The sequence below is a fragment of the Podarcis gaigeae genome, assembly GCF_964106915.1.
Source record: "Podarcis gaigeae genome assembly, chromosome: 6".
NCBI lineage: Eukaryota > Metazoa > Chordata > Lepidosauria > Squamata > Lacertidae > Podarcis > Podarcis gaigeae.
The window spans coordinates 61952689-61977243 of record NC_139682.1 but is presented as its reverse complement, the minus strand read 5'-3'; the positions used below and the strand labels follow the sequence as shown (position 1 = coordinate 61977243).

Sequence of the window (24555 nt, the reverse complement as noted above, 5' to 3'; positions counted from 1 at the left end):
CCTCAATTTTGCTTGTCATCCGCAGTACAGATTAGTCACATTCAAAAAAGAATTTCATTTTGCATGAGTAATAGATGTTCAATGAAATCTCTATGTGGCCTTTAACGCATGTTGCACACTCATGCACATATTCCTGTAGGCGGATTTTTGCTGTGTGACTACAATAAATCTGTCTGTTTTCTACCAGGAGTAACATGTTAGCATACTAGTCTCTACTGATAAAGGTTCAAATGTGAAAAGTGGCTCATAAATGATGCACCGTCATAAACTATTGTAAGATTTTTTCATAATGAACATTCTTCACATTCTCTGTGATAATATCGCATAACCATCACCATTCCCTGCTCTGGAAAGCACAGTTGAGGAACATAGGCAGGGAGGATTAAGGCACAATTTTGTGAGCAAGGCTAGATAGCTCATGAAAACCTTAACCACGCTATGCCTTATGCAATCAGCCTCGTCACTTTTATAAGAATTTTAAAGTAACTGTTTTGCATTCCAAAGTGAATGTAAAACAAGCTGGTCTATATTTGTACTGGGTGCAGATGAGTAGAGATAGGTCTTTAGTTTGTGCCTTTGAACATTTAGCATCTCCTTGGCACAGCCACTAGGAGAAAACCAGAGACTTTTCCTTCCATTTTAAATTAACTGTGGTCAACTCTGGTATAAGGCAGGGGTGAGAAAGCCTGTGACCCTCCAGATAGTGTTGGACTACAACTCCCATGATCACTGGCCATGATGGCTACCGCTGATGATAATTAGAGATCAACAAAACTGTCAAGGTAAGGAAGTATCTCATCCCTGGTTTAAGGAAACAAGACAATATAAAATTGTGGTTTTCAAGCCTGACTCATTTCCCGAAATCATACTTAAGCTTATCCAGGTTTGTCTGGATTTGGACTTAATAAACTGCACTTAATAAAAAATGGACAGGAAAAAACTAAATGTACTAGAAAGGAGATAGGATCTGCTAGACCAAATAATTTCAGATGGTTTCTTAACCATTTTCATTTCAAAATATCTAATGAAACCAATTCTGCAGTTTGCCAGAGAATTTGTTCCTGAAAAGTTAGGAATTTTATCCTTGCTTGTATCTCTTTCACATCACCCCTATCTCAACATCAGTAGCAAATATCATGTATTCTACCTCCTTATTCAACTCCCATAATCTCATTGCCTTAACACTTTATTCTTTAGACCAAGCATCCTCCAAAATGTCTTGCATTTTCAGTAATTTTAAGAATTATATTAAAAACCGCAACCTATTGCAAAAAAAACAAGCACATCTGTATTATTGTTTTCAAAGTACCAGATTAAATGTTTTTGTTAGGTTACAATTATCCTAATACAACAGCAAGTCGTTGAAGACGTGTGATCAATTTGTGCTTCATTAAAATCTCCATGTCCTTCTGAATAGCCTGGCCACTTTACTATTTTTTTCAAAAAATTATATCCTGCCTTATCTTGTCAAAAGGCAACCCAAAATGGCTAACGCTATAGAATCACTGGAACAATGAAAGACATAAATCAACAGGGAAACAATATATAGAGGAAAAACAGGAAAAGCAAGAGCTACAGCAGCAATTAAAAAACAGCATAAATATAACAATATATAATAATCCAAGCAAACAACCCAACAGAACTGAAACAACAACAATCAAACAGTTTTAAATTTAACTCAGAGACGTTTTGAAACAGTTGGGATTTGGCCCAATGTCTGAAACAGTTTAGTGACCATATACTGTAGGTATAGGCCTTTCTGAGGAGGGTATTCCACAAAGTTGGTACCATAACTGAAAATGCCTTGCTGCTCACCTGGAACAAGGCCTCCAATATTAAGATTAAAACCAGCACCTTCAGTTATTACTAGAGACAAACAGGTGACCCAAGTACCGTATTTTTCGCTCTATAAGATGTACCAGACCACAAGACGCACCTAGTTTTTGGAGGAGGAAAACAAGAAAAAAAATATTCTGAATCTCAGAAGCCAGAACAGCAAGAGGGATCACTGTGCAGTGAAAGCAGCAATCCCTCTTGCTGTTCTGGCTCCTGGGATAGCTGTGCATCCTGCATTCCCCCCCTAAGACGCACACACATTTCCCCTTACTTTTTAGGAGGGAAAAAGTGAGTCTTATAGAGCAAAAAATACGGTAAATGGAATACGATTGTACTGATATGCCCCAATTAATTATGTCAGTAGCATGGTACCAGTGCCCAGATATTCATGGGCAGCCTCACATACAGTGTGTTACAGTAGTTGAGCCTGGAGGTAGAATCATAAACTCATAGACTTGTAGATTTGGAAGGGACCACAAGGGTCATCTAGTCCAACCCCCTGCATTTGTCCAACGTGGGGCTAGAACCCACAACCCTGAGATTAAGAGTCTCATGCTCTACCAACTGAGATGACTAGAGCATGACACGTGTGACTTCTCCAGGAAGGGCACAGAATGTTAAAAGGTAGTCACTACCATCTGCTGATCTTCCAAAAAGTAGCAACAAATGAAAAGGCACCCATACACTATAAGCCTGACCTTTCAATTGAAGGGTAGCCCCATTCAGAAATGGGCTGCACATCTCATCCCAATGCAGATGGACCATCAGCCTACCGTACTTCCGTCTTATATAAATTAAGTTTCTCTTGGTTCTGATTATTTCCCCATTTAAACTTGTGTATTTATTCTCTTTTCATATGGATAATACTTCTCACAAAATTGGAACCTGTATCTATGAAGACTTTTCTCCTGGTCCAATGTAGCCTGATTATTAGCATGATATTAATATATTTAATGAAGCAAACATCAGCTTATCTGCTTTCATAAAAATGTTGACAAGCGTCGGGGACAGATGCGTATAGGACCCTGCTTCTACTTTTCAGCTTCATGTTGATCTGGTGATAACATCTACTTGAACATGGCATTTTAATCACCAGGTTCCTGGCCAGACACAGCCTCACTTTTGCCTTCTGTCAGGGCACACAGGCCTTTTTTAAGTAGGTCCAGGGAAGGTAGGGATGGGGTTGCTACAACAATTATTTCAGGGCATTGAGAATTACTTCAAGAACTAGCCCTAGCCTCCCTGATGGCAGGCAAATATTCAGAAGCTCCAAGGAGGCGGGATTGACCCAACAAAGTATTTAATACCTTGGAACCAATATGTTAGTAAACCAGGTTGGTTTAAAGTTGAAACATCCAGGTTTCTATCAACATAATGCATTATTTGTCTGTGGGGTGTCTTTAGTAAGTCATTCAATTTCAAACTCACATATTGTTTTCTTGGAATACAGTCTCACAGTCTTTCAAACCCATTTAGAGTTCTAATGGCTGCAAGCTGATACTCACATAAATTGCCATGAACTTAGATAATATATTCCTGCTGTGCACTGCAATACAAAGTTTTCGACCGGTATAGTATTGTGCTCCACGCATCAGTTATAACTCAAGGAGAAGATAAAGCAGGGGTGGGAAACCCCTCCTGACTACAACTCTCATCATCCCTGACCATTGACTGTGCTATCTCAGGCTATGGAAGGTCGAACACCATAAAGACATGGGTTCCCCATCCCTGCTATAAAGGGGATAAAATCCTTACACTGCGGCATCTAAAAAGTTTTTTGTGATTTTTTTGGCCGTACTTTAAAAACCAAGCATTTACATAGTTGCACATTTGTTTTCCTATAGACATAAGCAGGAAAAATATAACTTAAGTATTCACTGAGCCATAAAGCATTGTTTTTACTCTGTTGAATTTAGATTGCTGTTTATTGTGAATTGGTTGTTGCCTTCTTTTTATTTTATGAGAAAATGCTGTTGTCTATAAAGAAGTGAGCATACAACTATGATCTAAAAGACTTTCTTAAATATAGAACTGCCATAAGACATTTCCATTGAGCCATTCACAGCCACAAGAGAGAGAAAATGTAGAGAGACTTTGAGTGATGCTTTCAATAACAAATCCAGCATAGACTGTGCAGAGTACAATTTAAATATTCCAGTTATGCAAACTGAATAATTATGTTCGTATAGCTATAGGATAAACTGCAGGGGTCACCAACCTATTTGGGTCAATCAGCACATTTGGAATTTTGAGGGGGTGTTGTGGAAACCCCCCGTCACTTCTCCCTCAGGCAGAAACCATCTGTGTGTGCACATATAGACACTGCCTCAAAGATGGATCCAGTAGGATTTAAACTGATTCTCTTTAATTTGCACAATTTTACAGTCTTTAAAAAAAAGAGCTATCAAATTAATATTCACATTGGTAGAGTGTGCAGTAAAAAAATCACATTTTTCTAGGCATGGATCCTTATGGATCTTCATGGGGTTTTTTTACATAGGATGTCAGTGAAACCACCAAAAAATCACAGAGCATATCCAGGTGGCCCATGATTTGATGGTGGTTTTGCAGGGATCTCTTTAATAATAACAACAACAACAACCAAGGTCCCTAAGGATCTGTACCTTAGATCCATGTTTTTGCACAATGGCAGTGCTGAAAAAGCACAAGAGCCATTATTTCTGTCACTGGAGACAGATGTGACCTGTACTTTGATGGCCGATGGCGGGCTGTCTCCTTTCACTCACTCTCATCTGACTCTGAAGCTCCTTACTTTCTCTCTTCCCATTTTCCCCTCCCCCATCCCACAAGATCGCTCCCCTTTCCTTCAACTGCTTTCTGTTCAACAGCTCAGGTTGCCCATCTGAGCCTTGAAAAGCACATAAAGTTGTGAGAGAAAGCATTGTTCTCCCAGCTTCTTCATTCAATTCTGTAGTATTGGAGGGGGGTAGCTAACCACCCTCACTACATCTCACCTAACAATACAACAAATGGGGGGGATGCTCAGAGGCTTCGCCGAGGTGTGTCCCCCCCAAATCGTGCCTTTTTGCCATGCTGACATCCCAAGGATTAAAGGATTATCTAACAGTAAGCGTTATAGAAACACTTTACTGATTTGGATTATCTTAGAAGACTGGCCCTACTATCAGAACTAAAAGAACACCAGCCTCTCTATAGGCCTGTAAGATCATTTCGATCATGGAATCACATCCTACAGAATATCATAGGCCAATGACTCCAAACCAGGCATTTGTCCATTGTCCCTCCCATGTGAAGCAGCAATCATCTTCTAAAAGCTGATCTTTTTGTCCAAGTTATCCCTGAGCTGTAAGATTGGACCCCAAACTATGTCCCTGAATCCCCCAAATCTCTGTTTTACTTGTTTTTTATAGATGTCTAATATGGTTTCAAATTGCATTTTTGTTTTGTTTTATATGGTACATAGTGCATACCACTTAAAAGAGATTTTTTTAAAAAATATAGGCAGTTTAGAAATGCTTTAAAAATAAATAAGGCAGAGTAATGCAGCTGATTTTGAGTATCAAGAAAGAGCAGTCGGCTGTTATAGTATTTAATTTAATGCTGTATTTTTATTGCCAAGGATTGAAGCAGGGAGAGACTTGTGGAATTTTCTGACTCAATTGGCAAAATTACTTCACCTGTCTTTGTTACAGTGCACCCTGTGCTTGGTTTATGTGTCATTTTACATAGTTGCTTTGTTCGATTGCCTCTTAAAACATTTTGTTCAGAAATGGATAGCTTCGCCACTTATACTTTTCATATCCCACAGCTCTTTGCTATTTATAGGGACCCTTAGAAACATGGCCATCACGTATAGCTCTTTATCAGTACAGTCTGTCATATTCTTGACAAGTGCTTTGCAAATTGTTATCCAGTTGAGAACGGATGCTGCTGCTTCCAGTTTCTTTTGTAACATGCTATGCATTTTCAGATGTGAGATTTCCATGCTGACGCAACAGCAATAAAGCACATCCATAATGCATTCAGACCAAACTAATCAACTGCCTAATGATTAACTATATTTCAACTGGAAAGACACCCCCCGCATCAGTACGGGGTCAAATTAAATGCAACAATAGATTGTCTCTTTCAGTTTTAGCAAATAGCCTTCTGAAAAGTTCAGCCTGGATTGGCACCATGGCACTGGGAGACAAATTTATAATCCTTCCCCTTATTGTCACATTCTTTTTTAAAAAAAAAACCACGACTCCCAGCTGCTATTTACCAACTTAAGGAAAACTAGCAAGTTCAGATGTTCAGTGGTAAAAGAAGTGCGGAAGAGTTAACTTTTTCTATGACTTTTCTATGCAATTATAGTGATTGCTATTTGGTTGTTCCTAGGCTGCTGGTGGTGGTAATGTTTTCTGTTCTTTTTGCGTAAGGGCAGTCATGATGGCCTCATCAATAGGATTTAGTAGCGATGGCATTCAAGGACATATTCGTCCTATATTGGACTGAGGCTTGGGAAGCTAGGAATGCAGGTAGCTTTGGCTGCTAAGCCTGGGTTTTTCTTTCTCTCTTTTTTCACAGCTTTCTTCCCCCAAAAAGATGTGGGTCATTGAGTATAGCTGCTTCTTGTACTGCATAGCAAGGCATACTGCTGCACATTGACATCTTGGAACCTTAGCAGAATGACTCATATCAAATGATTTAAAACCTGAGAGATGCTATGGCTTCTTTGTCCCCTGAGTTGATGGGCGTGTTGAAGTCCTGAGCCCCTGCTTATGTAACTGGTGATTAATTTGGGAAATAATGACTTGGGTTCAGTCTCAACTGGTTTACTGCCTCTCAAAAGTGATTGGGCATGACTGAGATACTGAAGCTTTGACTTTGTCTTAAGATCATGGCAAGGATCATGACAATGGGAAGTACTCCAGGGATGTGGGCAAGATATCCTACGGCCAAGAAGAGAGCTTCACTTAAATCAATTTCACTGAATTGCCAATGCAGTTTCTTAGTGGTGGTGGGTGTCGAAACAACAAGAAAAAGTTACGTAGGTACAACCACTTTACTGGTGTGATGAAATTCACCTTTCCTTCTTTCTTTCAAATCCATCTGACTAGGGATGAGACATTTTCTTCAAATATCATTTGATATCATGTCCTCTTTCATTGTTTATATTGAGTTGTTGTGGGATCTATGTTGGGGTTCTTGCTGTGTTTTGAGCTCTGGTTTGGAGATGGGGGGTGGAAGCCAAGCAAAAGAAGCCCCGTCTCTGGCAGGTGCACAAGTACTGTGACAGGTGGGCGAGCTGGTCCCCCTTCCTTGACCAAAAAGCAAGACAGCTTAATCTGGAACAGCTCAGAAGTAAGATGGCCTCTGGGGTCAAATGGCAGGGCAGTCATGGCAAGCCTCAGGGACATAGGCAATAAGGGCTCTGCTGGTAGTTTATTCAACAATGTTGTGGCCTGTTTTAAATCCATTCATTTCACCACCCAACCCATTCTTGTGGGACACTGCTTATAGATGCACACATATCAAAGACAAACATGCCATTTTGCAATTTCACTTTTTATTTCTTCCAGCATTTTTCTCAGTAGCTGATTTTAGTAGTTTCTTCTTTTTTTTAAAAAAAAAGAAACATTTTGCTATCTTAAATGATAACAGTTCTTTTCAAATTCCTGTACATTATTATACCAGATCCTTTCCCTCTCCCTTCTCCATATAGTCCTAACTTCATTTAATCACTTTTATTTGTTTTAAATCAGCTTGGAAACAAACTTGGAAATGTTGTGATGTTCTTTTTGAGACATCTCCTTTGAATACTTAAACTTTAACCTTACAAAGTATATTACCAATTCAGCAGATATAATAAAGGATCTGTTTCCACACAACTTTTCTCATTACTAAATGAGACTACAATACAAAAAAAAGAGCATGGTTGTACTGCTCATTAAGGCTGAAGACAATTTATGCGCAGATTTTCCCCCCAGAGGGGGACCCAAACCTGCTACAGGTCAAACCTCAAACAGACATGTATTTCATATCTGGAGAAAAGGGACTACAATGTAATCACTTATTAAGACACCAAGAAATGTATCTTCACCTTCTTGCTCTACTTTTCAATTGACATGAGGGGGAGATAATTTTCTTTTCTGCTGTCATGGGATACATTAACTGTATATGCAGTAATACACCATCTTCCTCCGTGCTTGTGTGTGTTCCGCAGTGAACATTTAGATAGTAAAGGGCCATGCCAAAACACCGAAAGCAACTGACTTACCCAACTTTTCCTCAGCCTTGTTTCTATGTGAATGCATTTTCAAAGATGGTGGTATAAAAATAGGACGTTGCCTCCTTGTTTATAGGGTTTGTTACAAGAAACATAAAAGAGACCTGCTGAATTAGACCAAAAGCCTATCTAATCCCAATTTCCCATTTCCTGAAGTTTCCAACTAGATGCCAACGAGAAGCCCATAGGCAGGGAACAGCAATAGTCCTCTGCTGCTGTTCTTCTGGTATTCAAAGGCATGTGGCCTCTTATTCTGGTGGCAATACATAGCCATTGTGACAAAATCATTGATAGTTTTATCCTTCATGAAATCATCCAATCCCCTTTAAAGTCCACAGCTTAAGTATGTACTGTGTGGAGAAGTGTGCCCTGAATCTTCTAGCATTCAGCTTCATTGAACAATTTCTAGTCTAGACAAATACTGTACCTCCTCCTGTCAAAGTTCACTTTGCCATGAATAATTCTGTGCACATCTATCATGACCCTGTTACTCACTTTTTCTTAAATGCCCTGCTGCACAGGAAAAGCAGCTGAGTGTCAACAGTACCAGAACCAAATTCAAAGGTAGTCAAAAGCGCAGAGACAGCACAAGAAATGGGGGCCCAAACACAGGGAGTCCAATGACTTGTCAGGGCTGCACACATGTAATTCTCACATTCTGTGCTTGAAACCTAAGGCTCTTAAGCCTGAGCCTTCAGAGTCCCACCCAGAGCACAGCTGCAGGACATCGGAGTCACCTGAGGATTTGGTCAGCTCACGAGGACTGCCTTACTCATGAGTATCTCATTTTCTTCTGAGGAGTCCTTGTTCCTTATGTGGGCACTCCAACATCCAGTGGTTGACTGAGCTTTCACCTTCAGGAACCTGCACTCCCTAGGACTCACATGTCCACTCAGCTTCTACCTCCGATACTGTGATGGGGCTGTACCTTGAGGAGAAGATTCGGCTGCCATGTTCCCTAAGCGCGACAGATCCTGCCAGATCTCTGAAGTCCCTTGATATGGGCAACTTCTCTATGATGTTTGTCTTTAGGAGCTTCAGGTCACTCTGCAAAGAGGATTCCTCCAGCAGGGGCATGACATCAAACTATAAAGTCCCCCAAGTTGGGATGTTTCCTCATAAGGGAGTTGCTACAGCCCAATGATCACGTTGGTTGTTCTTTTCTGCATCTTCTTGATCTCAACAATATCCTTTTTGAGATAAGGCGGCCAGAATGGTGTGCAATATCCCACGTGTGACTGCACGACAGATAAAGGCATTGACAAGTACAATATTGTGAGTTTTTCCTTTCTGTGCCTTTCTTAATGATTCCCAGCATGGAATTTGAGTTTTTCATAGCTGTTGTACGCTGGGTCAACATTTTCATTGAGTTTTCCACCACTGACCCAAGATCTCTTTCCAGATAAGTCACCATCAGTTCAGGTCCCATCAGTGAATTTGTAACGTTAGGATTTTTTAATTATTATTTTGCCCCAGTGTGCATTATTTGAAACTTACTTTCATTGTCCTGTGTAGTTTTCATAACTTGTTTATGAAAGGAAGTCACTTCAGCTACTGCAGCAGAATCAGAGATTTGCTTAACAGCAGTGAAAGATCTGGATAGACTATAAATCCACTCCCATTTGGTGCCATATTTGCCTGTATTTATCACCATGTAATAATTTGCAACACAGGCAAACAAATATGTGAATCTATCTCTCTTCTGTGTTTTCTAACAATTCTGAGTCTTTCTATGGACGGTATTGTTAATTAAAGAGATAGTCAACATGATGCCCTTCAGATGTTGCTGGACTACAACTCCTTTTATCCTTTACCATTGGCTGCAGCTGATACAAGTTGAAGTCCAAAAACAGGCATGTTGGCTACCCCTGGTTCGTTATCTGCAAAGGACCAATTTCAAAATAAAAATATCCATTCCAATATGAATCAAGTTAACTGAATTGCTTCTGGAAAATGCTCTATGCCTCTAAAGGTCCATGTCTATACTGCATGAAAAGTGATTTTTTGCTCATTTTCTTACATCAACCTATAGGATCCAAATTGTGAGATATATCCAATTAATTCGGATGTTTGCAGTACTCTAGCCAGAAAAGTAGCATGGCTTACCTCATGTCAAATTGTCTTGTCTTCAAAGAGACACACAGTCTCCTGAAAACACACAAATCTGATGGCATCAGAGAAAAGTGCCTCATTAATTTTGTTTGTGCAAATAAGAAACAATTTCATTTCAAGCTTTAAATGCAAAACAGAAGCTAGAAAGCATTTGGGAGGTCCTTCAACGCAGAACTGAACACCAAATATAGCACACAATATACTGTATGAACTAATCTATAGCAGCCCAACACTGCAGCTTTAGGCTGTACTACAGACATGTACAGGGACACAGTAGTGGTGGAACTTGGAACGAACGAACTGTTCAACAATACCCAGGGCTGTCCCTATCATTAGACAGAGTGAAGCAGCCATCTCAGGCACTGGCGGAGGAATGGGGGTGCAGAGGGAGTGGACCGCCCCTGGCACCACTATTCTGGTAGGGTGCCATTGCGGCGCCCCTCCCCCCCGGACAGCCGCCACACACACACCTGGTCACCATGCCCCCACAGTCGGCACATCATGCCCCCAGAACACGCACCATGCCCCTGCGGGCAGCGCCCTTGTGGGTTGTCTACACGCCCCCAGGATGTGCGTCACACCCCTGTGGGGGCGCCAGCCACATCCCCACCCGCTCTCCGACCCCGGTAGCGGAGCATGCGGCTTAGCCACTGATCTGAGGTAGCAGATGCAGGGGGCAGAGAGTGGCAGTGAGAGATTGGAAGACAGCTGTGTATGCCGCACAACCTGCCTTTTGACCAATTAAATAGCCTCCTGTCCTCAAGTGTTGTTTCATGGCTAGTGTTCAACCCTAGCTTCAACACTGTTCCACTGCTACTGTAGAAGTGAGATTCAGCTACCAGTCTGATCAGCTTAAGAACATGGAAATGTGGCTGAAGCACCCGAATGCCTTGGGCTGGCCTTGTACCCCATCTGAACCGATTCCACTTCAGAACTACATTTATAACGCTAAAACGTTACAGGATGTATAAATGTTAGGGTACAAATGGAAAAAGCTGGAATGAAAATCAAAGCACACTTTTCAAATATTAGATAGACAATGGGCAACAGTGCTGACAGTCTAACTGCAAAAAAAGGAAGTGTCAGGGGGGGAAGCAGCAGCCTTCTGAAAATGTTCTAAATATGATGACAATCAGCCTATGGTGGGATGATATCCCTCCTACACATCATGACTATTGCCAGATTTAGAACAGTTGCATAGGTACTAATAGTTCTTTTCCTAAATATACATAAGATTTCATAACTCAGAGCCTTTTTGCTCAGATGTTAAGTGAGGGGTAGTACCTCTGGTGGGGGACACACCATGCTCCTTCTGGTGTAGTTTGCCCACTTCAGTCCCTACCCTGCATTCAGCTCTCCTCTGTGGCTCCTAGAAGCTGTCAGCATGTGACAGTGGTCACATTCCGGGAAACGGCTTCAACTAGCCAGGTGAGGATAGCTGATGGGTCTCAGCCCCTTGGTTTGTTAGGGACTTCCCCCTGCATGTGAAGACAGGCTTTGGTGAATGGAAGGATGAGACTAATAGTGGGTCCAATGGTCAAAAAGATGGTTTCTGCAGGTGCTATAGAGGGAAGTTAGGGGCAGATGGGCCTCATCAACCTAGAAAGATAATCCATCTAAGAGGGGGAAAATTCTGACCCTAAACCTCTGCTGCCTTGCGGGATATCTACAGGAAAAGAAAAGGCTAAGGAGTAAACCCTACACAAATCCAGAGTATAGTCCCTAAGAGAGTTGGATGGCACCTTGTACGCCTCCTTTCAGCAACTCATGCAACCCAGCTGGTACCAAAGTATTGCTCTGTTTTCCTTTGGACCATGTCTGCAAGGCCAAGAGGGAGGTCTTGTCATCTGGGCAGCCCAGGATCTCCATACACACTTCCCAGGTTTACACCCGGGGGGGGGGGGGGGGTAATTTCAGTGCTGCTAATGCAGTGGTTTGACTTCACCCCCAGAGGCACATTCCATTGTCTCTCGAGACACATGGATGCCAGCAACAACTTTTTCACATGCAGGAAGATGGTGACTTGAGGATGCTATCAATGAGTGCTTCCCACATATGCATTCTGAGGGATAGTTGGGTAGAAGACTGTGTAATAAAGGTAAAAAGGTATACAAAGGACTGAATTAATTCCTAAATTGAAGCCTTGAGGACACACAGATAATACTATGTTCCACTGAGGATTTCTTTCAGGTAAAGACATTTAGAATTAGGTGTTCTGACTGCATTATACACTGCAGCTAATTGCAGCTTCCCATGCAGCCTTTTACCTGAACCCTAAGCATACACATTCATAAACATTACATTAACTGGGCTGTAATTGACAGGTAAGTAAAAGTGGGTTGTAATCTTAGGCTGGAATTTAAAAAGGCATAAATGCACCCTGTTTCATTTCAGTGCCATGTTGCCTCCATTTGCCTGCAAAAATTTGTACCCCTGACATCAGAAAACAGCTTGATTTTCAGTCACAAGTTTCTAAGGAGTTTCTAAGGAGAAATCAGGAGGAAAACAGAATTAATTTTTCCCCTTTGTAAAAAACCCCCACCAAAACCTAATATATATGAGTTTGCTTCAAAGCCCTAGTAATAAAAGTAAAGGGCTTTTTAGATTACAGTACAGTGGATAATCCTTAAGAACAAAATATACAATAACAAAATGTACTAATCAATATACCCAGAGAATTCAGATCATCTTCAAGTGAAAATGACTTTTCCACAAAATTTTCATCCAGATAACCAATTCTTGCAGCAGTGTGCTACACTGCTACCATTTTTATGCACAAGTTTTATTTTACCCAACATATTCTTGAACAGGACAACCTACAGCTATCATAGCTTTTTTTCCCTCACCATGCTAAAAAATCTGAGGACTAATATATATCACTCATCATCACTCAGTGTGTGTTAGGTGAATATGTGAATGGTCTCATTGAAAGAGTACTGTATTGTGTTTGAGGTAACATCAGCAAATATGAAACTTCAACACATGTTCTTTGACCTGAAACGGCTGTTTAACATTATACAAATAATCAAGAGATGAAAAACACGTATCTGAGCTCACCCTGAGATTATCTGGCTAAAATTTTAAGAAAATAGGCATAAGTGTACAAATAATATTTGTATACTTTATTAGCTGTGTAGATTATCATAAAAACAACTATGCTGAATAGCTTCCAAGCAGAGTGAAGCTAACAATAAAATCTTCATAAAGTGGTTGATGAAATGGAGATGAATTAAAATCATTTAAGATTTTCTAAACAGAAGACCTTCTAATTAACCCCCTAAAGGGTGCACCACTTTAGCAACAACTTCACTTTCAATGATAAACAGCACTTAGACATACAAGGTCCACCTATGCTACCCACGTGGCTCCCTTTTAACACCATATTATCCATGGGCAAACTGGAACAAGCCATCTTTAAGGAACTTGCCAACGAAGATGATACACTAAGTATATATTTGCAGTATGGACCAGTGGCATGGAAAGTGTGTGACAATTCAGGAACTGTATCAGTTCTGTTTATCCAGGAATCAATTTTTTATGCAATAGCACTACAGTGGTACCTTGGTTTGCAACCGCTTTGGATTACAACCGTTTTGGATTACAACCACGTCAAACCTGGAAGTGTTCCTTTTTTTGGATTACAACCAATTTTGGTTTTGCCCCATTGGCGAAAGCGCACCTTGGGTTACAACCTGTTTTGGTTTACAACCGGACCTCCAGAACGGATTATGGTTTGTAATCCAAGGTACCACTGTACTGAAAAAATGCACACACGTCTTTCATCAGGGTTCTCCTCACCAAACAAAACAAGATATCTATACACTGATATTCATATCTGCTGAAACTGGGATTCCTGCCATCCAAAAACAAATCAAGTGCTCACAAATATTAAAAAGAAGTATTCTGAATATGCCATTATCCATAAAAGCCACAAAGCATCTGTCTATCCAAACAATCCATCTACTGTAAACAGTGGCGTAGCGTGGGTTGTCAGCACCCGGGGCAAGGCAAGTAATTTGCGCCCCCTAACCCTAACCCCCAGATGTTGCGCCCGGTGCGGCCGGCCCCCCCTGCACCCCCACGCTACGCCACTGACTGTAAAGATGAAGAAGATACTAAGAAGGAGCACCCTAAGACTTGGGTGGCATACTTTTAATCTACTATCTCCTAAGTAAACCCCTTGCCAGCCACTTCACAATACCTTGAAAAAGCTAACAGAAAGCCTTCTTTCATTCCACAAGTCTCCAAATGTCTGCCATCAACCCAGGGTCATATCACTGTGAATCCAGTCATTGAAATACCTGTGTTCATCTTGAAGAAATTGTTGCTTTCAAAAGCAGAATGACTGGCAAGAAATTCAAGAGAACGTTGTATGTTGTAGAAGGCAGATGTCACTGCCACACGCAATGCATTGGAAAGACTACATAATTTTGCACCCATTTCAGAAATGGCAGGTCACCCATCACAACAAAGGAACTTGAATAACTGATAGAAAAGCATTTTAAACGTAGATACTACCTTTCAGACTTAGAAATATTTCCAATTGAGAGATCATCCAGTCATGACACCCCACTGGTCACACTAGAAGCAAGACATAACTCCTTAAGTCAGAGCATCCCAACATTCTATAGCCTTAATTTAAAGGACAACATTGGCAAGTGTATATGCTGTTTTGTTTCTAAAACATGATCTCCCTAAGAACTCTTTCTCTCCTTTGCATTCTTCGAATTATTACCTTGGTCCCCAGTATCTGGTCTGTTATGCAGATATATTATGCACAAAGTTGATCAAGTAAATATTAGTATATAGCATCAGATAAAAAAGTTTTGGCCTGCAATAACTTTTAATTTGTAATATTTTTAACTTTATCTGATGGTTATGTTTATCTTTCCTTTGTTAGACGCAACTCTTGAGTGTGTTTGCAGGAGTTAGATGTAAATAGCAAAGTATTGTTATTAATGTTCTTGTAATAACAAATACATTTGCCCTTAAGATGTAATGGGTGATTTTCTGCTTCTACATACTTAACTACCCTTTCAAACTAAATATACATAACACAAATCTTGCAGGTAACAAAATGAAAGAGGAAGGGAGAGAATTTTTGTTTTTTGTTTTCAGTTGCATGTATAACTAAAGCCAAAACTAACAACATTATTTAAATATGAAGTACAGTATTGATTTCTTTAGATATGTGACCCCCGGTAAAGATTGCGAAAATGTAAAAAGATCCTCTAATGTTGGAAATGTGAAGATAATGAAGGTACGTTTTTGCATATGTGGTGGACCTGTAAAAAGGCAAAAGACTTCTGGGAAATGATATATAATGAATTAAAAAAGATGTTTAAGAAAACTTTTCATAAAAAACCGGAAGACTTTTTGCTTGGAATAACGGGGGAAGAAATACCAAAGAATGTAAAGAGACTATTTATGTATGCTACAATGGCTGCTAGAATGCTATTTGCCCAAAAGTGGAAAGAGGAGGGTGTACCAACAAAGGAAGAATCGATAATTAAGATGATGGACTATGCCGAAATGAAAAACTTACCATGAAAATCAGACACCAAGACAAGAAGAAATTCGAGAGAGATTGGAAGAAAATTATAGACTATGTTAAACAACACTGTAAATATGTCAAAACATTAGCAGGATTGGCGTAGCATTTATGAACTAATTTGATATTTTACTTAAATATGAAGAAGCGAAAATTAATTGGGAAAGTAATTATATGCAAGGGAAAGAAATGAAAAAAATTGGAAACCGGGGGGGGGGGTGGCGGGAAGTCAAACAAGATGAATTTGGTGTTAAGATGAATGGGAAAATGTTGTTATTTTAAAAAAATATATTGGAAAATAAAAATATATTTTTTTAAAAAAAGATTTCTTAATAGTGCATATGGTTTAAAAACCCACTGTTACCCAACCAACGTATTAGGTATATTGGCTCCTAAATAGTATAGTTCCAGTAAAAGGATTTTCTTCTTCCATATAGATAATGACACCTTGAAATATATACAACTGCTGACAATGAACATGAAATAATACAACCTTCTAATTCAGCATTCACTAGCTTTTTCTGTAAATCTTATGCTTAATCTTCAAAGCAGTTACTTTATGGGACCCTCCATGAGTGTCCCTGCACAGCAACCGAATTGATTGCTCTCTTTTTCTTGTTCAGGAAATACATACAATGCTCCATCAATTCCATGCCACCTGTTACCCTCACTGTGAACTAACCTCCTAAAAACACAAATATGTCCTCCAAACAATATGTAAATCAAAAACGGAGGGACAGTTCTCTAGGTCTTCCTATACCCACAAGTCCCTCCACATCGCACTACATAAAAGAAAAACATTAACTTATATAAGAAGATGTAAAATAAAGCAAGGAAAATGGACCACACAATTATTGTTATTACAAGAAAAAATCTTGAACAGAGATAAACTTAGACTGATTCATTTTGTTTTTCTAAACATAATATATGATAGAAGGCAAAAATACCAAAATGTGTGGGCCAGTGTCCTGCCATTCCATTACAAATCTTATGAATGTGATAGCAACAGGTTAGAAAGAGCTGAGAACTTAAGGATTAATAACCGAAAATACTTTTCAAAAGGAAAAAAATGGATGAAGCATGCACACACACACTTTGCTTATTAGTGAGGATACCCATTTTTTTCACATGTCTCAATATTATATAAATGCAGCAGTAAAATTCAGAAATGATGCAGTCCTAATTAGATCTACTGTATAATGTGTAAACATTATGGCCAAAGAGATGCGAGTGTAACCTGAACACATCCACCATGTATGTATATCACCGGTGAACGAGTATGCTAAGGTAAAACCAATATTCCTTGATGCATCATATTAAAGATCAAAAGCAGACTAAGGGATACAACCGTAAGTAGAAGGCATGAACTAGTGTTGTCACAACCATTCAAATATCTCCCACAGTTCTGCAACCCATTTATCCATCCCCCCCACCCAGCCACCCCCCCAGAAAGTAGGTCAAAAAGAAAAGCAAGGAAATAATCACAGCGCAGCTATAAGCAAAACAGTGCAAATTGCCCTGCTTTCCACTGAACAGCTAACCCTCAGTTATGATACCACACACTCACTGCACGGTTTGGGCAGAGTTTTTGTTCCAGAGATTGTTTGGTGCAAGTTCAGAGGATCACCCGCCCGCCCCCCAACCTCCAACGGCCGGGTGCTTCGCCTCAGCTGTCAGCACAGGGAAGAGGCAGGCTAGTCTTAAGCTGTCGCCCCCTAGAAGTCTCCTCGACAGGCACCTTGGCACCCCGAAGTTCACCGGCGCTGTTCTTTCTGTGGGTGCTCTGGCGGCGAAAAGGCGCCAGGAGTTTGTCCTCGCCAGCGCGAGCCAGAGAGCCTTGCATATGTGCTGCACGTTCCAGAAGCCAGAACACCGTCGGCAAGCAGGCGGGGAGGCATTTTGGTCTCCCTTTGGGTGGTTTAAACTAATTTTAATACTATTTTTATATTTTAAAAAACCCTAAATGCCTCCTCCGCCCGTCTCCCCACCGCCATCCCGGTCATCTTTTGGTACCCCTCTGACGGGGAAGCGAGTGTGCTGCACACCTCCCCACACCGCCTAGGTAAACAACCCACGCCAGTACCCACGGGTTTTTTGGGTAAGGGCTGAGGGGCCGAAAACGTTGCTGCACCATCTCGGCGTCCCTTGGCTACTTGCCTCCCCCCCCCCCCCGCCCCGAAGTATCTTACCTTTGCCGCTATCCTTCCTAGCGGAGGCGGCAGTGGCAGCGGCGGCGGCGGCGGCGCGCGCTCCCTCTCCGCCTGCCCGCCCCGCGCGCCCCGAAACGAGGCTCCCTCGCTGCTTCCGCCGGAGAGGCGAAAAGGCGCTTTCTTTTCTGCGCCTCCCGACTAGCGCTCGTTGTTGCTCCTCCACCTGATGCTCCCCCAGCAGCGCCCAGCAGCAGCAGCAGCCGCCTCGGTCTCTCCTCTGCGGCGCCTCTTCGTGAGCAGCAGCGGCAACAGCGGCACCTAAGGCTGCCTTAGAGCTCTGCCAGGCTGCCCAAAGCAGCGCGCTGAACGGCAGCGTAACACAGTTGGTGTGTGTGTGAAGGAGGGGAGGGGGCGGGACACCACTTGTCGAGGCTGCTCTGCTCAGCCAGGCAGCTCCAGGCGCTGACAGACCCTCTCCAAACACGCAAACACCAGTTGCGCCCTGGTCAGTGGGGACGGCAGAGAGCTCGCGTTGCTCTGGGAGGAAGGGGTGGGGGAGGGAAATATTAAATCTCAGGCAGGAGGCTGAAAGATTAGCTTCAGAGATCCGTGGGGGCACAAATGATCTTCTACCCCTTCTTCAATGAGCAAGGGGCGTACTAGCCGTCAGGCAAGGGAAGTCATAAAATGCGGCCTACACGGGATGTTATATATATCGCAAAGTGGTCTGCACCGCTTTGTCAGACTTCAGTACTCGTCCTTACAAGCTGTTTAGAAGTTTCTCAAATAAGAAGTGTTTGTCTGTGGCCATATTTGCCCAAACTGATACTTCACTGCACATGACATTCCTGTGTTTTTCTCATAAAATTTGCACACCATCATTATTTGAACATTACCCATTTCCACCTGCAATTTCCTACAAGGAGGTGGTCTTGCCCAAACCTGGAATAGCCTGTATTTGCTTTACATAGTACAGTATTTTACATAGCACACATTTGCACAGTTGTTTCTTGCCACACACAAAATGTTTTACATGCACATATGGTATGTACTAAAGGTTTGAAACCAGATTGATTTCCTTATCTCGCCTTAGAAGCCCCACAGTTTTGTACAGTATGCAACAATTCTTAACTGGATATTCTTTGTCCCTTCATGTGACTACAGTTCTCCGGATTTATACTGATATGAGACAGAAACTGAATGAACATGTATTCCAGCTAGCAATAAAAGAGGTAAGGCAAAGCAGCATTTGACCATAAAACTGATAGGTCCAATCTCCTTCCACTCCTCCAAGAATACTACTTCTATAAACCATTTCCACAAGGGAAGAAGAGGGGCTGTTTGCACAACTGGCAAGGCTTGAGCAGGCCCTCTGCATAGGGCCAGTGGTGGCCACCACACATGCTGACCTAGGCCTCCATCAGGCACTACCACCCCCAGTTCTGCTCCTTAGTAGTGCTGCAGTTGCCAGTTACTCAGCCTATCCTGGACGGGATTACCTTGTAGTGTTTTGAGGGTGGAGGCCAGGGTATGCCATGTTATATCACCCAAAACATGGCTTGTGCAGACTGGAGCTGAGTGAGCCCTTGGCACCCATCGCAAAAGCTCTGGTGCCATCAAGTAAGCCCATTCAGGGTGAGTGGGTGAATCACTGGCAGTTCTGTGGCTGCAGCACTGCCTGTGGGAGCAAGAGTTGGTGGCCACTGGTAGCAACAGTGGTGGGTAAGCATTGATAAAGGCTGGTTCAGTGGGGGAAACAGGGTACTGCCCCACCAACCTCAGTCCACCTTCAGCCAGCTTCCAGACTTACAACAAATCTGGGTGATGGAACTGCTTGTCAGCTTCCTCATCCATTGTCTCAGAATCCAGCCACAGTATACATTGAAAGCAGTACCATACCACTTTAAATGCTTCCTAGGAACTGTTGTTTGTTAGGGGTGCTGAGGGTTGTTTGGACACTCCTATTCCCCTCAGAGAGTTATAATTCCCAGGGTTCCCTGGGAAGAGGGATTGATTGTTAAACCACTGTGGCAAAAATGTTGCGAGGTCTGTGGACTGAGCATGCTATGATGTCAGTGAAGCAAGGCATGAGATTCTACAAGGACCTACTTCACTGAAAGACAATATGATTGCAACTTTCAAGTGCTATTCACAGGGGAAAAAATCCTAAAGGGCCTGTCCATGGAATATAGAGGAATAATTACAAATACAGAATTCTCCATCTGAGAGGTGGATTGGGGATTATCTGATGTCTTTAATGGGAAACTGTGGTGAGAGTCCTAAGCAAAGGTGATCAAAGCCATCTGTTTGTTGTTGACAGAAGAGTGCCTCCCAGCGAAGACTGATGAAGAGGTGTTGTTGTTTTTAGCAGTTTATGCAATCAAACTGCTGTGAAACATGCTATGAATTTTTTTACCACTTTAAGTTCTTATGCACCTTATAGCATAGTAGTATTAATTGCTATTTATTTTACAATATATGATCAAGCTTCTAGGAACTATGAGCACAGTTCTTTTAGCCCCTATGAAAATTTGTTAATTTTGTACAATTTGGTTTAGTACTGCCATGCAGTGGCTGTTAGATATATTATAGTTGTCATGAGATTACATTAGGATGATCATTATATTTGTTATTAATTGATATGTTTTAACTGAAGGACAGTTTGTTTTATGATGATTTTAAGTGTTATTTATTTAACTTGAGTTATTTATTGATTTACTTATATTTGATACTGTAATGATGTATTGATTTGCATTTCTGCTGTAAGCCACTTTAAGCATATTTATATGGCAGGAAGAAACAAGAGATACAAATCCTTCTCCTTCCTGTTGCCCTCTCTCTCTCTCTTTGCTCTCTTTTTCAACCAACAGTTAAAGCAGACATGTCACTGCTTGCTTCAGCTCCAGGCTCAAAATATAAGTATTTTGCCTGTATAGCTTTTACTGCTGCCTTTGCTGTGAACCAATGCAAGACTATCAAGTAAGTAAATCATATTTTAAACTTACGTTACAAATTGTTTTTTGTTTTTGTTTTTTTGTTAAGTGAGATAAGAAGGGGGAAGCCAGCTTACTTCGTTAGCTGGACTTGCTCAAAAGGCAGGTTTTGCAGCCTAATTCCCAAAGCTTCTATTTTGCTGCCAAGGATGAGATTTTAAAACCCTCTTTAACCTACACACATGAAGAGAAAAATTGTAGTTAATATACCCTCTCATATTCATCAAACCCACCCCACAGAAGTCAAATTTAACTTCCTATAGTAGTCTGATAGCGACCATTTTACATGCGTCCAAAATTGATGCACAGTCACACACTTCTTGTTGCTGATCCGGAAGTTGCCCGAAAACAGGGGTGGGGCTGAACAGGGAAAGCTTATGTACACTTCGCCGAAACACACAGGGCAGGAATGGAACCCCTGTGCAAAATGGTCACCGCCTGTATAAGAAAGAAGTCCATAATTGCTAGAATGAAGAGGGATCTCAGAATCTGCTATTCATTTTTGAAAGCTGTTCATTTTTTTGCTCTGCATTTCTGCAGCTCTTAAGATATCATAACGAAATCATGCATAACGATTCCTAAAGTCAAGAAGCAGGGTTTCGTCTATGTTTTGATACAATTGGACACCATTTTGAATCAAGGTGGTGGACTGAAACTTAAAAATTGCACCAACTTTAACCACTGATTTTTAAAAATGCACTGATTTTCCCACCTTAGAATTCTGAGTAATGCTGGGTTTGAGGCTGCTAGTATCCTGAATAAAGAGAATAAAATGTTCTTTGGGAAATTATTTTAAAACATTGCTCCTGTGGATACTCTCAGAGCAATCACTTGCCAACAAGAGCAAAAAGCTACCATCCTTTTTGCACACTGATGGAACATCCATCATAGCCTACATTTGCTCAGGCTACACCACTCTGAAAAGAACAGATGATGCTACCAAGTCTGAAGGAGCCTTGGTCCAAGTGTCCGCTGCCCCCCTGCCCCATACTGCTGTGTTCCTGCTGCTACTTTCCCCACTGCAACACTGGTGACTTTGCTCCCACTCTGCTTACCAGGTGGCAGTGGGAAGAGGTCTCTCTTTAATATATATATTTACACCCATGGTTGGGTGGCTGGGCATGCTCAACAATAAAGTGCTGGTCAGTATTGGGGAATGAAGATGGTGGGCAGGCCAGGACAGTGATGCTTGAAAAATAATTAAAGTAGCAGGTCCTGCATTCATTAAAAAATAAATAAATGCATAATTAATATGACATGAAATATTCTGATGAAGACTGAAGCAATTATGTCGATGTGAACTGTCGTAGATTAAAAAAACACAAAGCAGGTAGGGTGATGGCAATGCCACAGAAGCAACTTGTCATCAGGGCACAAAACACCTCTTCTGCCTCTGCAGAAGTTTAATTGGAAGCTACAAAGCAGACTCTTGCTAATTCTCCCATATTAATTAGGAACCCTGCTGTGGATTTTCAGATTATGCACATTAGTGAATAAACAAACAAGCTTGAATCATCATTACAATCCAGGAAGTCATGCTACAGAGAGCATTTTGTGCTCATTTGGGTTAGTGTCAATTAGTGTTGTTTATGGGGGAAATGTGCTTATATATTGGTAAATAGGCATTAGGGATGATTTTTTTTTGTTTAAGTAATGGGCTCTCTAATCTCAGAATTTCAGTTGATGTAGTATTTTGTAGCAGTTTTGCAAACAGGATTTTATCTCTCTCTCTCTCTCTGTGTGTGTGTGTGTGTGTGTCTGTGTCCCTAAGTAGACTGCACCCATTAGAATTGGAGGACTGTATATATATTCCACCACAGAATTTGGTACCAGGGGCAAAATCCTCCATTCTGACAATCCCAGCTTCCATAATTATACAAAAGCAAGTTCTTAGCCACGAAGAAGAGCTTAAAGCCTGTGAGCAATGCTAAGGTGAAGTCTCCACATATAGAGTGGGATTCAGTATTTTTAGTGAATGTAAGAACAAACAGCAAGCTATGTAGTTAAGTAATTTTTGACTCTGAACAACTTGGAGATATCTTACTACCCTTTCCTATTACTGGATCATTTATGGGGGGAAATTGAATATCACTGATCCTGGTATATAGGTGCTCAGAAAAATTCTATTACTCAGTAGTTTTTTGTGTGTGACTTTAATCAATGTAATATCCACTGCGTTTCTGCCACCCACATGTGTGCTGATATTCTCAAAGAGTTGGTAGGAAGTGTTATTAAAGCTGGAATGATTAATCATGTGGGGAAAAAACCCAGTCTTGTAGAATAGGGATCTTAATTGCTTCTGCAAACAGGCATGCTGCTTTACTACTAAAAAAGGCCCTCCAATTGCAGAGGGGTGGACAAACAAAAAAAGGACTTCTGAATTTGGAGAAGAGGAGAGGTATCATTGGCAGAGGTCTGAGTCCCAGGCTATGTCCATGCAATACATTTTAGGCGCATGGCTTGGCCCCTCAAGCATCCTAAACTGTGTAGTTTGTTAAGGTTGCTGGAAATTAGAGTTCTTTGGGGAGTAAACTACAGTTACTAAGATTCTTTGTGGGACTGTGAGACATCACATGCTTAAAATGTATTATGAGGATGTGGCCTCGTCCTTGGTGCTGGGCTCTGGAACTGTTACTCCTTCCCCCTTTTAAACTTGTTTTTAAAATATCGACATGAAATTAATTTCATATCAAGTGACAGAAAATGCAGTGACCGAAGGGCTTTGCATTGTCTTTGCTATGTGCCCTACATCAGATAAATAGTTTAAAATAAAATAAGGAAATCTGATCAAAAGAGGATTTAGGGGTAAAAAAAGTATTGTTCTGCAAATTGATAGACGCACACAATTCAACATCAAGTTCAACTGCAGAAGCTGGAAATTAAAACTGGAAGCTGAATGTTGCATTTCAGGCCTAGTTTTAATTACCGTATTTTTCGCCCTATAGGACGCACCGTCCCATAAGGCGCACCTAGTTTTTTGGGGGGGAAATAAAGGGGGGGGAATTATTATTTTTTTCCCCAGGCTCGGGGCTGGGGTGGGGGAAGCCCGAGCTTCCCCCGACCCCAGCCCCCAAACAGGCAGCTCTCTGCAAGCCATGGAAGCCCAGCACTGGCTCCCGCTGCTTGCGGAGAGGTCCGCGAAGCCTGGACACGCTGAGCTCAGTGCGGGCAGGCTTCAGTATGCAGGCAACTCTCCGCAAGCAGCGGGAGCCCAGCGCTGGGCTCCCAGCTGCTTGCGGAGAGGTGCGCGAAGCCTGGTGAGCAAGAGGGGTTGGTGCGCACCGACCCCTCTCGCTCCCCAGGCTTCAGCGAAAGCCTGCATTCGCCCCATAGGACGCACACACATTTCCCTTTCATTTTTGGAGGGGAAAAAGTGCGTCCTATAGGGCGAAAAATACGGTATTTATTTTGGCAACATGAAAAAAAAAATCATGCAACACAGGCTGTGCTTTCTTCACCGCCAATGCATTTTCTTTAATGTGAACAGACCTGAATATTTATAGTTTTATTGATGGTAATTCCTTTGTAGTACAAACCTAGCCCAGAACTTCTTTGTTATGCTGTTTGTAGAAACCTAAAACTTGGATTGTCTCAGATGTTGTGATTCAAACTGCATGTCTAAATAAAAAGGATTTTTATTTAGAAGTAAATGACTGAAAG

General features: G+C 41.4%; 1 protein-coding gene and 1 long non-coding RNA gene across 5 annotated transcripts in view; one reads left to right on the top strand and one right to left on the bottom strand.

The window, feature by feature from the left end:
* The window catches only part of PDE4B (phosphodiesterase 4B), a 256742-nt gene extending 238501 nt beyond the window's left edge, over positions 1–18241 (bottom strand). Inside the window, exon 1 of the mRNA XM_083742993.1 lies at positions 17942–18241. The gene's annotated coding sequence lies outside the window, so the exon portion shown is untranslated. The remainder of the gene's footprint in view (positions 1–17941) is intronic.
* The window catches only part of LOC310846498, a 63869-nt gene continuing 57502 nt past the window's right edge, over positions 18189–24555 (top strand). For 3 of the 4 annotated variants that reach the window (XR_014565347.1, XR_014565348.1, XR_014565349.1), the window contains exons 1-3: positions 18281–18407; positions 19067–19134; positions 20773–20881. This is a non-coding gene — a long non-coding RNA (uncharacterized lncRNA). Of the gene's footprint in view, positions 18408–19066; positions 19135–20772; positions 20882–24555 lie in introns of all 4 variants that reach the window. The other variant, XR_014565346.1, reaches the window with a different exon arrangement.